At 40.6% G+C, this 15861-nt stretch overlaps 2 long non-coding RNA genes across 2 annotated transcripts in view; both read right to left on the minus strand.

The window, feature by feature from the left end:
* The window catches only part of LOC311585293, a 507115-nt gene that overhangs the window by 39569 nt on the left and 451685 nt on the right, over positions 1 to 15861 (minus strand). The window lies entirely within an intron of this gene.
* LOC311585292 overlaps positions 2248 to 15861 on the minus strand; it is a 46978-nt gene continuing 33364 nt past the window's right edge. Inside the window, exons 3-4 of the long non-coding RNA XR_014775180.1 lie at positions 6449 to 6556; positions 2248 to 2333 (exon numbers count right to left, since the gene is read on the minus strand). This is a non-coding gene — a long non-coding RNA (uncharacterized lncRNA). The remainder of the gene's footprint in view (positions 2334 to 6448; positions 6557 to 15861) is intronic.

The following is a 15861-nucleotide window of genomic DNA, read 5'->3' on the forward strand; positions in this document are numbered from 1 at the left end:
ACGGGTACAAATACCTCACAGCCAGTAAGTATTAAAAGGACGTACTGCCAGGGAAAAAAAATTATATAGTCAGTCTTGCTAAATTAGTTTACCTAAAATTGTATGTGTGAGTGATTTTAATCAAAATCTAATTTCCCCTCTTTTTAGAGTAACTGAAATGAGATTTTTCTAATTTACTTTTCGCGGTTCAAGTCTCTCATAATTCTTCTATGGTCGTGACAGCGCCGTGAACGCGTCGGCTGCTACAAAGCATTAAAAAAAAATTAGATTTTCAAATTGATGTGCTAAATTAAAAATGTTTAATGTTTCTCATCAAAAGGCACAGGGTATGCAGGGGCCTCTGGTACAGTTAAAGGCGTCATATTTTTTTCATCTGTTTCTTTAATTCACAACCCAGGGCAACTGTACTGTGGAAATTAACAAGCTACTAAGTAAAGGAATCCTTGTAAGCAGTGTCCTCTGAGAGGCTTCCTCTTAATTTCCTTCCATCCCTTGACACGGTGACCTTAAGGATGTCATAATAAAAATGGATGCTGGTGTCTTGGGTTTGCGTTTTGTTTATCTTCTTGCCATTGTGCATGGGTGTACAGTTTTTTTTCTCTCCTTCTGCCCCAGTTGGAGTTCACCAGATGTTATTAGGGCTCGGGAGCCTCTGAGTAATTGTAACGCTCAAGCTTGACTAGCTAATTCCAATGATTTAGAAAATCATATTACTTCTGTAAATTGGCTCCAGTTGTTATATTAAAATCCAGGCTTCTCCCTTTGCCAGATGATTGCTACTGCCCAGCTCAGGGCAGGGCTGGGTGTATCCTAGGAACCTCACACACAGCTGGTGCATGAAGGATGGCTCAGCAGGTAAAGGAAGCTTGGAAAGGGCTTTAAGTAGCAGGCCTGTACCTACCTCCCTGAATGTAAGGTTCTGTTCAAGCAGTATGGGAGAGTTCAGGAGTGTGCCTTGTTGTGAAATTAAACTTTATTTCTAAGGTGATGATGCATAGAGAATCGAGTTCTCAGAAACTACCTTTTTCTTGCTTTTATAAACTATGAGCACAAAACCCAATTACAGACAAGGCAGGTAAATGCCACGCCCATTTCCACTACTTCTTGTTAGAAACTTAAAGAGAAAGCAAGCTCCTAGAAAGGAACTGCCCCAACAATGCCCTTCCTTTAAGCTTATTCAGGAGGGAGAACACCACAAACAACAGCAGCCATCACAGGCCTTTGAAGAGGAAGAACATGGTGGGGTCTTGAAGAATGCGAAAACTCGTCAAATCCTACAATAATAGGAGAGTTGGGGCACTGCACTATAAAGAGTGCAAGGGAACCCTAAAGGGAGAGACAGTGCTTTCAGTTCTAGAGAACAAATGGGTTTCTGATTCTGAACAGGTTCGCCGAGGGTGGTAGGTAAACTCCATCCCACATGATCTAGTCCCCATGTGATCTAGGCTCCCACACGATCTAGGCTGGTCAAGCCTACATGCTAGAAGTCAGGAAGATTCTGATGCAAACCAGCTATACTTCAAGGTGTCCTTTGAGTAGGGATGGGGGTTACTGGACTTGCTCGCAGTGGCTGGTGGGAGGGAGAGAACTTTATAGCATCCTATCAGCAGACAGAGGGGGATCTGAAGGGAGCATGGCTTGACATCTGGGAAAGGAAGAAGGGCAGCTAGGGGTTCTATAATCTAACAACTCTCATACGCATGGTCCAGGCTGCACATATGCTCATGTCTGCTCCAGAGCACACTCCATCTTATAAAAATCTACCTTTGCTCTTTGGTAGAGTCTCAGGGCGTAGTTCAGTTCATAGAAAACCACCAGTACCTACAACCACTTTGAAAAATCTATCTGGCACTTTCTCAGAAAACTGGGAATAGGGCTTCCTCAAGACCCAGCTATTCCACTCCTTCGAATATACCCAGAAGATGCTCCACCACACAACAGGAACATATGCTCAACCATGTTCATAGCAGCCTTATTCACAATAGCCAGAACATGGAAACAGCCTAAATGTCCCCCAGTTGAAGAATGGATAAAGAAATTATGGTACATTTACATTATGGAATACTACTCAGATATAAAAACCAAGGAAATCGAGGAATTTGTGGACAAATGGAGGAAATTAGAAACGATCATACTGAGTGAGTTAATCCAGAAACAGAAAGACTCACATGGTATATACTCACTTATAATTGGACACTAGCCCAAAAGGCATGCTCCATGAAAGTCTTCACTTACCAAGATGTTGGGACAGATGTGATGACTTCCTACTGGGATTCTAGGTAACAGAAATAAAGGAGATGGGGATATAGAAGGATCCAGATGGTCTTAGAAACCTACAAGAAGAACATCATAATGGGTGGATCAAGGCCTAGAGGTGTCTGCTCAAACTATTGCACTAACAAAGGACAATACAAGTAGTAAACACAGAACCCCTACTCTGATCTAGCCAATGGACAGGACATCCTACACAGTTATGTGGAGAGCAGGGACTAACTCTGACATGAGCTCTGGTGCCCCTTATTTCATGACCTCCTCTTCCAGGGGAGCCCTGGTGGCACTCAACGAAAAAATAGGCAGACTACCAAGATGAGACTTGCTAGCCTGCTACCATAAGGTAGGGGAGGAGATCCCCCTTGGAAATGGACCTAAGGGAAGGTAATAGGGTAGGGTGGGAGGGTAGGAGGAACAGAAGGATACGAGTGATGGGAAAACAATTTAATTGTAATCTGAATAAGTTAATTAAAAATAAAAATAAAAATAAATCTAAAAAAGAAAAAAAAGCCACCAGTACCTCCAGCTTAGGTGTCCACTACACAGGTGTCCATCCAATACTGAGTAACCTCAGCTAACATTCTTGATCAAGAGAAATCAGCAAAGAGAAGTAACAAAAGCCATGGTCCCTTTGGTATTCCACACATTTTATTTTTCTTCCTAAAGCTATAGACATTTTAAAATAACCCATTGGTTTTCTTCCTTTTTTTTTTCTCCCACTCCTACTCCTCCTTTCATTAAATGTGATCAGTTTGTTATCCTTTTTTTTCCCGGATAACTTCTCTATTCAATAAGGAGTTACGGACTTAATGAAGAATCCGAAGGCTTTGATGGAAACCCTGGTTGTCAGTGCCATCAGTTATCTTCTAAGCTGCAACTCTCTCCCCTGCAGGGGCTGGCATTTCCTGAGCACAACTGAAAAGCCTTGAAGTTGGCATGCCTGGGAGAGCAAGACATGAACGGCCTAACCTTCTAGATAACAGGACAAGAACAGCCTGAAGGCTAAGTGGCAGGGACAGGAGGGCTGCCCTGTGACCCATTGTGTCCATGAGATCCAGCTCCAAAGAAGCTCTTTACCTTTCAACGTGAGCTTGTACCTCAAGCTACAGTCGGATAAAGAACTAAAACTGGTCTAAATGTGAGGATGAAGCCTGCAGGGACTTTGGGATCTGGCTTAGTTACTGATGTTTACTGCAGGGACCTCGGGACTCAGCTCACTATCTGATGCTCAGTTAGGAAACAAAAGCATTCAGGGAAATCTTACATTATCCGTTCATCGTTATTTTAAAAAAAAAAGCATAAATACCGTTTACCTTGAACTTTAAATCATAAGCAAATGAGTTAAACTTTCCCTAGCACCAACAAATTTCACAGAGAAATTAGAGTTTTCCAAAGAAACATAAAACATAGATAAGAAATTTCTCATAGGAATTGACTCACGGGAAGACTGTGAACAAGATGAACAACCAAATACATAGATGTTATGTGTCAATCCAGGGCACAAAGGGTACAAACAGGATCACTGATGTCTGAGGGCATATCAAGCTACACGGTCCTTTCAAGCATGCTGATCATGTTTTCAGCATCGTTCTGATCTAGTGAGGTCCTCAGTGACTTGGATGATATCAGACCACATTGCTGAGGGCACATCTGCCTTATTCTACCAACTGACTCGCATACCCATCCCTGCTGCAAGCATCTTCCCCAACATGCCCAGACATGATGTTTTACTAGCTATCTGGGCATCCCTTAGCCCAGTCAAGTTGACATGCAAAATTAACCATCACAGAGGGCATCATGGCAATAGAGGTATTCATGAAGCTATTTGAAGAAATAAATCATATTTAAGCACTTTAGAAACACACGTTGATGTATGAACAATAAAAGTTAATTACATACCATTTTGATATATTCATACAAAGATCCATATTTGGCAAAACATCCTGGTAACATTTTGTTAGCCTAGCATATTTACTATGCCCATTTGAAAGTAATAAAAAATGGCATTTCTGAAAAAGTATACCATAATTCAATCTATTCACTATCCTATTCTCTGAGCACAAACCAGGGAAATCTCCTATAAATCCTGAGGAAATGTTCTGCCTCATAAAGTGCTACTGACTGGTAGGTCACATGGGTGGGTGGAGAATGCATTCTACCCAATAATGCAACTAAAGTCACAAACATTCATGAGCCAGCATCACTAGACTACTGGAACCATGCACGTAGATTCTGACATCACAAAGTCCAACCTCCCAGCTGAAAATGGTGAAATCGCTTGGGGAAATTAACATTGTGACTCTAAGTCAAACAGTGAAGCAGAAACTAGAGATTCAGACATGCATGCTTTCTGCCATCCAAGCTGTTTATAGCCAGAACATGATACTTTGCACTATGTTTTAAACATTCTTTGTATAAATCTGTACATGTTTATGATGGACAGTGGTACATTTTAGTACAAGTACATATTAGGTAGTGACCAATCAGGTAATTAATATCCATTATCTTAACATTTATCACTTCGTTATGATGAGTACATAGAAAATCCTTTGATTTATTTTAAGTATCTTCATCCTGCTTTAGGATAGACCACTAGAATATTCTATCACTGACCAATACTCCCTTGTATCCCTTCTCTGCTTTCCTCACTCTCTGTATGCTATGATCACCACTATTCTGTTTTCAATTACTGTAAGATCAATCTTTTTAGATTCCATATATGAGGAAGACTAGGTAGTGTTTGTCTTCCTGTTTCTGGATAACTTTGCTTGGCATCACATCCTTGGGTCTTTCCAAGTTGCTGATGACAGGAGTCTGTGCTTTTTCTTGTGAAATAGTACTGTATTATATACATGCACAATATTTTCTTTATTTGTTCATCCATTGGTGGACGTTTAGTTTGAATCTCATATCCTAATTGTTGTGAATCATGTGGCAATAAACATGAGGATTCCAATGTCTGTTTAACATGTCATTTTTTTCCTCTGAGGGTGATCATGTGTAAGTTTTAGCACATCAAGCAATAATTAGGCTGTTTTCCATAAAGGTTGCAATAGCTTGCATTCCCACCAACAGGCTGCCCTTTCTGTACACCTTCCCCTATGCTGCTGTACTTCAGTCTGCAGCAAATAATTCTGGAACAACAGAGAAAGCTGCTGTGTGGAGCAGAGGCTCCCACTGCCTTCACTATTCTTGCCACACAATGATGCTGTCTGCTCCCTTCTGCTCTTCCATAGAACAACTACACATGCTGTATTTTTTCATTTCTAAAGTCTAGCATGTGCATCTATGCCCTCTGTGGGCCTGTTTTGTAGATGGGGCTAATCATACAGAGCACACTTCCTTCCTTCCTTGATAGTAACATAGAGAGAGAATGTATTTTTTTTTCCTTCCCAACTTAGCTCCAAAGCAATCAGTTGACAAGTCCAGAGCAGACCCCTGTGGTAGAGTGAAATACAAAGACTCTCCAGGTAGCAGGTGTTTCCCTTTTAATGACAGCTTAACTGGTGAAGAATTGAGCAGAGCACTGCCATCTCTCCCTGCTGTTTGCATTGGGCTGGAAGCCAGAACAAATCTGCCTTGGTGACATTTCAGGTCAGACTATTGTATCAGGAATTTCCTACACAACAAATGGATAGCGGAAAGGCTGCCGCCTACACATATGCAACTGGACTTAAAAAAAAAAAAGGAGGAGAAATCCAAGGGAATGAGACCCCTCAGGGCTGTGTAGTCTATGATGAAGCTGCAAGGTGGCCAAAGAGAACAGCATCTGAATTTGTCTGAGTATATTGATCCACGTGCAAGTATGAGGTTAAAGAAGAAAATTACAGAACGAGGCTATAGCATGAATGGAGAACAAATAAAATGATGGGGTCCAGCTTAAGACTGCTGGAACTTACCCTGTCGCTCCCTCATTCAGTAGATCTAAGGTATTTAGCTGTTTAAGGGGGGAAGAAGCCGCTCAGCTGTGACAGTACCCGAACGCTAACACCCCCAGTTTCCACCTACAATAAGTCTAATTGAGTAGGAATGATACAAACAACTCCTGTGCATAATAAGTAGATCCCTTTTCTAATTATGCTGCAGGGGAGACTTTCCTGATGTTGTTGAGGTGTGAGAAGACTTAAAGGAAAACCAGTTATCCCTCTCAGCAGTAGGGGAAGGATTTCATGCTCACCTCCCTTCTCTATGCTAGGGTTTTGTGACACCACGGTAGGTCAACCATGCTCCAAGGTAAGTCTCACATGGGAAAGAAGTTAGGCAATGCAAACTGGACTCCGTGGATCTGAAGACAAAGAGAGTGAGAATATCAAGTTGGGTGAGTACAGAAGGTGGGGGGTACTGGGGGGTGAATATGATCAAAATACATCGTACGAAAATCTTGAAGAATCAATAACATATTTTTAAAAGAAAAACTTACAAGGAAATTTTAATTAAAAAAAAATAAGGAGAACACAACAATGTTTTCAGTGTAGCAGCCGCCATGAACCACAGGTTAGGAAATAAGCTATGTTTGGGAACACCAGGAGAAAACAAAGGCCCTGGCAGAACTGTAAAAAGGTTCTTTTTAGAAATATCTTGAAAACTGAGTTATAAAGCACAGCCTTGGCTCATTTACTGAATTGCCGTATATAAGTGTTCCCTGGTTGTACTCAGAAAAAGCAGAGAGACAGGCAGACAGGACCTGATGGGAAGGAGTGGTGCAGAAAGAGGGGAAACGAGGCTAAGGAGAGAGCTCCGTGAGACGGCATAGGCTTATAATACCTCTTCGGAGGCTTGGGGAAAGGAATGGTGAGTTCAAGGCCAGCCTGAACTACATAGTGAGACCCTATCTCTTAAAATAAGTATGTGTGTGTATATGCATATATACGTGTTTGTGTGTGTGTGTGTGTGTGTGTGTGTGTGTGTGTGTGTGTGTGTGTGTAGAGAGAGAGAGAGAGAGAGAGAGAGAGAGAGAGAGAGAGAGAGAGAGAGAGGAGGGGATATAGGAGAAGATTTGAGAAATAAAAAGGATGAAAATGATGTTAATGTTGGCCATTTGGGGATACAGGCAGAAGATTCTAGATGATTGTATCTCTAGAAATAGTAGGGTTAGATGCACAAATTCAAGCTAGGCAATATCCTAGCACTGAGAGGAAGAAGTAGACATGATCCCCCATCCTGAATCAAAATGCTATCTCCACTTGACAACTACTTGCAAACAAAATATTAGTTTTCTCCAATGGTGTCTCATTTAAGGGCAGGCCTCATGCCCAGCAGTAGACGGCCAACACAAATTACTTCAATGGTGTCTTTGTAGATTTTTTGTCTAATAATGCTTTGTTTGGGCTTTTTCTTAATATTACTGATCTTTTACTTGTATATTATAGTTTGCAATTTTGTGTTGTGTGTGTGTGTGTGCATGCATGCAAGTGTGTACACATTTCTTGTGCTTCTTTGTTGTTTTTTCAAATTCTAATCTGTTTGCTTTTCTTATTTGTCTATTTTCTAAAGAGTGTGAGAAAATGAAATCATGGAGTTGGATGGGTAGAGAGGGAAAGAAGAGCTGAGAAGAGATGAGGGAAGAGAAATAATCAAAATATTTTGTATGAATTTTCAATTAAAAAAAGAAAACATTTTTGAGTAAAAAGAAAAAGTTAACCAATTTCCCTTCTAGCAATATGGATGTGTTCTTAGAAAAGACAAAGAAATTTTATGAAAATAATCAAAGACAAGTCTCAACTATCTGTACACTAGGACACTTATCAACATAGCTTCTTATATTTAATTAGAAGTGATGAAATAAACAAATATAAAGGAATTACTAAATTAATAATTAAATTATGACATACCTTAATATCATAACCTTGGTAGTTAAGATCTCCACATCTGAGTTTGGGGATTCTTAATCAACCAATCTGTTGCAAGTGGCAGCACGGCAGGATGGAACAGTCAGGAATTAAAGTAGTGAAGGAAAGAAGAGGCTGGAGAAATTAAAGGCATAAGGAAGGCTCATGGCACAAGAGCTTGTTGCCTATATGGTGGGATGGCCCAATAGACAGAAAAGGAAGGGAGAAAGCAGAGCAAACTTGCTGAGCTCTGCTAGTGACTTCTTTGGTCTCTAGAAGGAAGAAAAAAGAAAGCCTCCTCCAGACAAACACAGAGGAGATAGGATATAAGCATCTATGTGCATAAAAGAGCGAGGCTTATAAGATAGACTCTTTCTAGGTGTTTTGTTGTGTTTTGTCTTGGTTCGGTTTGAAATAGGGTCTTGCTACATAACCATGGCTGGCCTGGCATTTACCCTGTAGCCCAGGCTGGCCTTAAATTTATGGCTGATCCTCCTGCTGCAGCCTCTCAGTAATGGGATTGTAGACATGCATCACCATGATCCGCTGTAAAAGAATCTTACACAGCTTATCAGTGGTGTATATAAAAAAGTAAGAATAGGTAGATGGAAGTATGGAACTGCTATACTGAAGCTTGCTACATTAATGTAAAATAATACCTAAATGGAAAATAAAAACTCAGTGGCAGAGGAAAATGTCAGATGATATCTGAGTCACAATGAATTTGAGAAGCTACCAAAATGTTCAATGGTGTTTAGCCAATTCGTGGACTTAATTCAAGAGAGGAAATGTATCACAGGAAAATCTTAGACTGAAGAAGCACCCACAGGTTGGTCTGAGTTGAGAGCCAAATGAAAGTAATTACACAAATCTGAAGAACCAATGTTCTAAGTCAGCACCAAGAGGCATGGTGAGGTGTGCTATTAAGTCTGATAAGTCTGATTGTCCCAAGAGGGTTATCAGCTGTATCAACATAAAATGGATCACTATTGAAAATCCTTAAAAGATAATGAGTCTTGAAGTGAGTGATGTCCCTACCCTAAAAGTACTGGCATGTGAAGGATGGCCAACAAGCACTTGGTTATTAAAAAAGAGTAAGAGGTTATTTTAATGAGGTTAAAGCATCACGTCTAAGTAAAGAGAACATCAAAGATAAGTTAGGTCAAAGAGAGCTAGCATGATGGAAAGGGAGGGGCTCAGTCTTCCTCAGTGGCCTCCAGGATGACTGGTACACACTGAAAAAAAAAATTTTAATGATATTTTTCCACAAAATACTAGGATTTCATTTTATGATGAGAGTTTAAAGGCTTTGGGCTATTAAGGTCAAGGCAGCTTCCTTATGTTTCTAGGCAAACGTAGAAACTGATTATTTTTTAAAATTTTATTAATTTATTCAGATTACAACTCAACTGTTATCCCATGACTTGTAACCTCCCATTCCTCCCTCCTTCCTGCTTTCACCCTATTCCCCTCCCCTAGGTCTATGACTGAGGGGGACCTCCTCCCCCACTATATGGTCATGGGCTATTAAGTCTCATCTTGGTTCCTGCTTATTCTTTCTTTGAATGCCACCAGGCCTCCCCACCAAGGGAAAGGTGGTCAAATATGGACGACCAGAGTTAATGTCAAAATCAGTCCCCACTCTCTACATAACTGTGGAGAATGTCCTGTCTACTGCACTAACCAAGTACAATACAAAAGTAAGCATCGAACCCCTACTCTGATCTACCCAATGGACAAAAGCTGATTATTATTTCCTAGATCTTTTCTAGGAGGAGATGTGCTGTCAAATAAAAGACATATTTGTTCTTTTTAGCCATTATATTCTCATTATAAATTAATAAATTTCCATCATGCTTAGCATTTTAGTGTCTCATTAACTTTCTACCCCAAGTCCTTGAACATGGCTGACTTTGGTCATCCCTGAAAGACTCAGATCAGGTTTCTGGGTTAGGGGAGCTAGATCAGGAGCTTGACAATATAGATTCCGGCAAGTTCACATCTGGAAGTACCCCTCAGGAGCTGAACTCACGGCATTGGTTAATTAGCTGACAGGAATAGTCAGTCCTATGTGAATCACAGTGCTCATTTTTAGCAAATTGAAGATTCAGTACATTGTAGTCAACATTGTATAAATAGAAATATGTAAAATTTCAAATTCATATCAGCATTATGGAAATTCTTTCTTTCTAGTATTCACTAAAAGAGAGGCATAATACAATGTGTTAAGAGTACCTAGTCTGAGGATGGATTGTATGGTCTCAAGTCCAGCTCTGACATTTACTCACTGTGTGACTTAATGTAGTATCCTGGGGTTTCCTTATAGCTCTTTGGTAAAGGTAAGTCAGCAATACTATTTATGTCACAGAATTAAGTGAATTGCTATTTTGAAACACTTAAATTAGCAGCTCCAACTTAAAGATAAACCTAACTCTAGTCATAGGGCTTGGAGAAATCAGGGTGAACCTGGCCTGGAAGCCCCTCTTTGCTTGCTGGCTTCCATTTGCTGGAAAGTAGTATGCAAGTTACTGTGGACGGAGATAGAAATCAGTAGTCAGACCCAGAGGTGAAGCTTCAGCGCTGTACTATGACAACCCTGGTAAGACAGGCTCAACGGTGCAATAATCGTCTGAATGTATGAAGGGAACCAAGAGTTTTTTTAGGTTTTATTTAAGGTCCACTCCACAGGAGGGAATGCATATTTGAAAACTGGCTAAGAACATGTGACAGAAGAGGCCATATGTCCCAGGGGAAAAACTACTATTATTATTTTGCTGAATGAACATAACATCAAACTGACTCCTGAATACCTAACATTATACATATAGACCCACTCTGGCTCCTTATTAGAGAAACTTCTTACTCCGTATTGCAGTTTATTGACAGAGCATCAATCAACACAGGCACTCACAACAGGTCAAAGGGCAGAAAATAACTCTCTGTGGGGTGCTTAATCATAAATTGGACATCTATATCACACCTTATCCTCCCAAGGCTCAGGCAACATTGCAGAAGAGGAGGTACAGAGCTTACACAATCAGGGAAGGTCAGGGAGGGGTGGGGTGAAACAGTGTCTTCTGGATCATACAGGGATGGCGCACTCATGAACACTCAAGCCATTGTGGCTGTCTGCACAAGACTTGAACAAAATCAAGCCAGTAAATTCTCCATCAAGGGCAAGGAAGGGGTTCGTGAGATCTCATCTTTAGCTGAGAGCTGTTGGTAGTTGACTGGGAAGGGAAAGTCAGTTTTTTTCAGGGCTATGGCCCCTCCCCAGCTCCCAGTCCTTCAGTGGACAGCCGTAGTCCCATTAGCACATGGATATCATTAACTGGAGTTGATGGGTCATTAAAGGGAAAAGAAAAAGTGCTAGGGAGATCTGAGGGAAGTTGGAGGGGACAGTGAGGTTGGTTTAATCAAAATGCATCCTATGCATGGATGAAGTTCATAAAGACTACATAAAAATGATCGCTTAATGATCCCAAGGAGGCAGAGCAGCTATGGTTCTCACAAATTGCTAGTAGGACCGTTGAAGGATGCGGCCACTTTGCAAAACACACTGGTAGCTTTTGAAAAGTTAAACACACACTAACCAGCCATCTCATCCCTACATAATTGGCCCTTGAGAAATGAAAACATATGTCCACATTAAAAAGCCCTGCTATTTTATTCATTATTGCCCCAAACTGGAGGCAAATCAAATGCCCTTCAGTTGGTGAATGGATAAACAAACTGTAGTAGATCCATATAATTGAAAACTGTTTGTTCAGCACTAAAAAGGAGCAAACTATTGACATACTCAGCAACAGAAATGAATCTCAAATGTATTGTGCTGAGGAAAAGCAGCCAGACGCTAACAGCTTTATACCGCACAATTGCGGTGATATGACTTCTGGGATAGGTACAGCCATGAAAAAGGCCAGTCAGCATTGTTACAGGCTGGGGCACAGCAGGTCCCTGTGCACTGGCATGAAGAAACATGAGCCCTATGAGCTGTTGTGGGGCACACTACAAACCCATGCCCTTGTGTACCGAAAGGACTACATTTTGCCTTTACACTTACATTTACAATTTTAAAATATGCAAAATGGGAGGGGAGAGAAGAAACTAGTGAAGGAAGAGTAGGAAGAAGGACTGAAGTGGGAAGTAAAGGAGGAAAAATCAGGTAGGAAAGGGGGATGTAAGAAAACGATGCCTGGAAGACATTGGCGCTGTACAAACAAAAAAACATGTTTCATATTTGAAAGTTCCAGGTTATCTCCAAACAACATTGTATAGCAAATATTAGTAGCATTATTAATTCACAATCATTTGTTTTGTGTGGGTTCTAGGTTTAATGATATATGTAATTCATGTTCTTTATAGGGGAAAACCCAGAAGATCTACATAAAAGAAAAAAGACACACCCTAATTTCATTGTCTGAACATAAGCACAGGTGAAAGCTAATTAATAGCCTGCCAAGTGTTTTGCAAGAGGGATAAACCACTTTAAACTTTTTTTTAAAAAAGTTTTGGCATGGAAAATGGTTTCACCCTTACCTTTTGTCTTGAAACTATATTCCCCTTAGAAATCCATTCTTTAAAACTATGGCTAGACATCATCACTTTGACAGGTGCTAATTTATGCCGCCAAGTCTCTGTTGCTGAACACTTAATTTGGTTCCAATTTTTAGGGTAGGATGAGCCAGGCTGTGTTGAATGTCCTTGGTACACTTATCTCTGTGCATACAACATTATTTCTTTGTACCAAATGCCTAGAATGAGAATTACTGTATTGAGAAAAATGTACATTAAATGATGTTTCACTCAGACTGCCAAATTGCTCTCTGGAAGATTACATAATTTACTTACAGCAGCTGTGAAAAGAACTGAGGCTATGTTGGTTGGCCCTTTCAAAATCTAAGAAGACGTTCTCCTGAATAACATTGTATTTTACAAATGTTGCTTTTTTTTTTTAATTAGAAGATTACCTAATCAACTTTAAACACTACAAAAGAGTGCCGAATTTATTGCTAGAGCTGAAATATTATAAGCATAATTAGGATGGTAAGCCAGCTGAGCAGTTGAAGTTATGTTTTGATTAATTACTCGTGAGTTTCACCTCCCTATTTGGCTGACTACTTTTACCAGAGATTTTGGGGAGAAGCGACTTCATTTTGTATGTAAAGATATTCCCTGGAAAAGCAATAGTGTTCAGAAAGAAGGTCTCTGGAACATTCCATTGTGACACTTTGAAATCTTGGTTTGTTGCTCAGCATATTTATAAGCACAATGCTGTCACTGTTAGTTTTTGTCAACTTGACACAAACCTAGACATAACTGGGAAGAGAGACTCTAAACTGAGGAAATGCCTCCACCAAATTGGCCTGTAGGCATGTCTTTGGGGCACTGTTTTTATTGTGGGCCTTACCAACTCTGCGAGGGGAGACCTGGGCAGTTTTCGAAGATAGCTGAGCATCCTAGGGGGAGCAAGCCAATAAGCAGCATTCCCCTACTGTCCTCACTTCAGTTCCTGCCTTGTCTTCCCTCCGCGACGAGCTGTAAGATGGAAGATTAAATAAAGCCTTTCTTCCCCAAGTTGCTTTTGGTTGTGGTGATAAATCACAGCAACAGAATGCAAACATGAACAGCAGCCTTTCCTTTCTATTCTTGGAATTGACCATGAGGAAATAATAGCCTGAGATTTCCCGCTAAAATGGCCCACTCAAAGATTGCTCCTGTGATCTAGTTAAGAAAAAGTGTCGGTGTAAGAAAGTAGAGACTGTTCCCATGAGACAAAGAGGGAAGAGCCTTGGAAATGCTCAACGACCAAACTGCTTTAACATGTCCAGCAAAAGAGGGACTGGACAACACACTGAAGAGAAGCCTAGGGACACAGATCCAGCCAGAGGGGGTCACTGAGGGGAAGGAAGCAGGATCCTCATCAAAGGCTAAGCCCAGAGACCCTGCTTGAAAAGACAATGGCTCCCACAGCTTCAAAGTCAGTGGCAGATTTGAGATGACTCCTGAAGCCATAAAGAATAAACCCGGGTTCGTCAGTCTGTCTTACAGGGCTGTGGCTGAGCACCATCTTGACAGAGCCAGTTGTTAAAACTGAGCTACTCAAGAAGGCTGAGAACAGGCACATGTAAATCAGGAAGCCTGACAGTGACTTGCCACAGTCCCAGGGTGAGGAACAGCCCCTGCAGATAGCTATGGAAAAACAGAAGGGCCAAGGCTGAGAGATGTAAAGTTCAGCAGGAGGGGGCTCAACTCAAGCAGAAAATGGATGTGAAAAGGTGGCCCCAGAGCCGACCTCAGCAACTGAGCATAACCCTGACATTTAAATAGTCCCGATCGGCAGGTCAGAGAGTAAATCAACACTGAGGCCATCTATTAGCTGTAAACCACTGAGGATTCTGGAAGTTCTGAGGCTCCGATGAAATACTCGCCATCTACAAATCTACTGCTGTGTTGCACAGGCAGGGAGATAAATACCTGGCCCAAGTAGGGAGGTGGGGGTTGTACAAAAAGGGAGGCTCCTCGGTGACACTGACTCTTCCTCGCAGAACCAACACGTGGGCAACTCTCAAGCTGCAAAGCAAAATGTGGCCAGCAGAGATCGAAGGTACACAAAGAAGAGAAGTCCCTGGTGTGAACTGCGCTCTGGGCAGACATTGGAAAGTCTTGGTGCCCCTGCTCCCAACCCCATGCTGCAACCAGTCTCTTCCAATGAAGCCCCCAGAGAGAAGCCGTTCAGCATTTCATCCTTTGTTCTTTTTACTTTTTTTTTCTATTGTTACTCCCTTGTGCTTTCTCTTGTATTACATTGTATTACATTCTTAATAATATTTTCACTTTACTATATTAAAAACTTATTTCCTATAAAAATATTAAAAATACTATATACAAAATAATTTTAAGTTTCATTTTTTATTTCCCTTTGTACATTGATCTTATTTTGTCTAGACTTCCTTTCTGAGAAAATTTTCTACTTTTGTTGTCTTTTCTGACTGTTTATATTATACATTAGTATAATTTGAAATTATCACACTGGCTTTTTACATTTCCTTTAGTGTCCTTGGGCTGTTATTTTTTATTCTGTTCTGTAAATTTACCTAGTTTCGGATCTTTTTCATTATGAGGAAATCTTTGTTTACCCCACTGTCTTCTCCTATTTAATAATGCCTCTTTTCTTCTCCAATGTACTCCACTATTTTTTCTGCCTTGAGTTTAACCTTGCTTCTGGCCTCTCTTTCCCCCATTTCCCTCCTTTCTCTACCTTGTGTATTTGCTAGTTCCATATCCCCCTGAATAATTTAAGTTATAACATACACTACATCATTAGTTTTACCATTTCCTATTTGATGGTAATTAGGGGTGTATTAGTGAGTTTTAACAAATTGTACTTTATTTCTCTCACTAGAGTGACTTGATGCATTTGTTGGCACAGCAGCAGTCTGTTTTCTCCTTGATAAGTCATACAATGGATTGAGGCCTCAAGATTTGACTACTTAAGGATAGCTTAAAACCAAAAGAGATTGGCTAGAGAGATGGCTCAGTGGTTAAGAGTGCTGCCTGCTCTTCCAAAGGTCTTGAGTTCAATTCCCAGCAACCACATGGTCCCTCACAACCATCTGCAATGTTATTTGATGTCCTCTTCTGGCCTACAGGTGTATATGCAGTCAGAGCACTGTATAAATAACAAACAAACAAATAAATAAATAAATCTTTTAAAAAACAAAAAAAGAGATATGCAGACTACCAAATATGTACATTTCAA

This window comes from Acomys minous (assembly GCF_964271855.1).
Source record: "Acomys minous genome assembly, chromosome: 15".
Classification (NCBI taxonomy): domain Eukaryota; kingdom Metazoa; phylum Chordata; class Mammalia; order Rodentia; family Muridae; genus Acomys; species Acomys minous.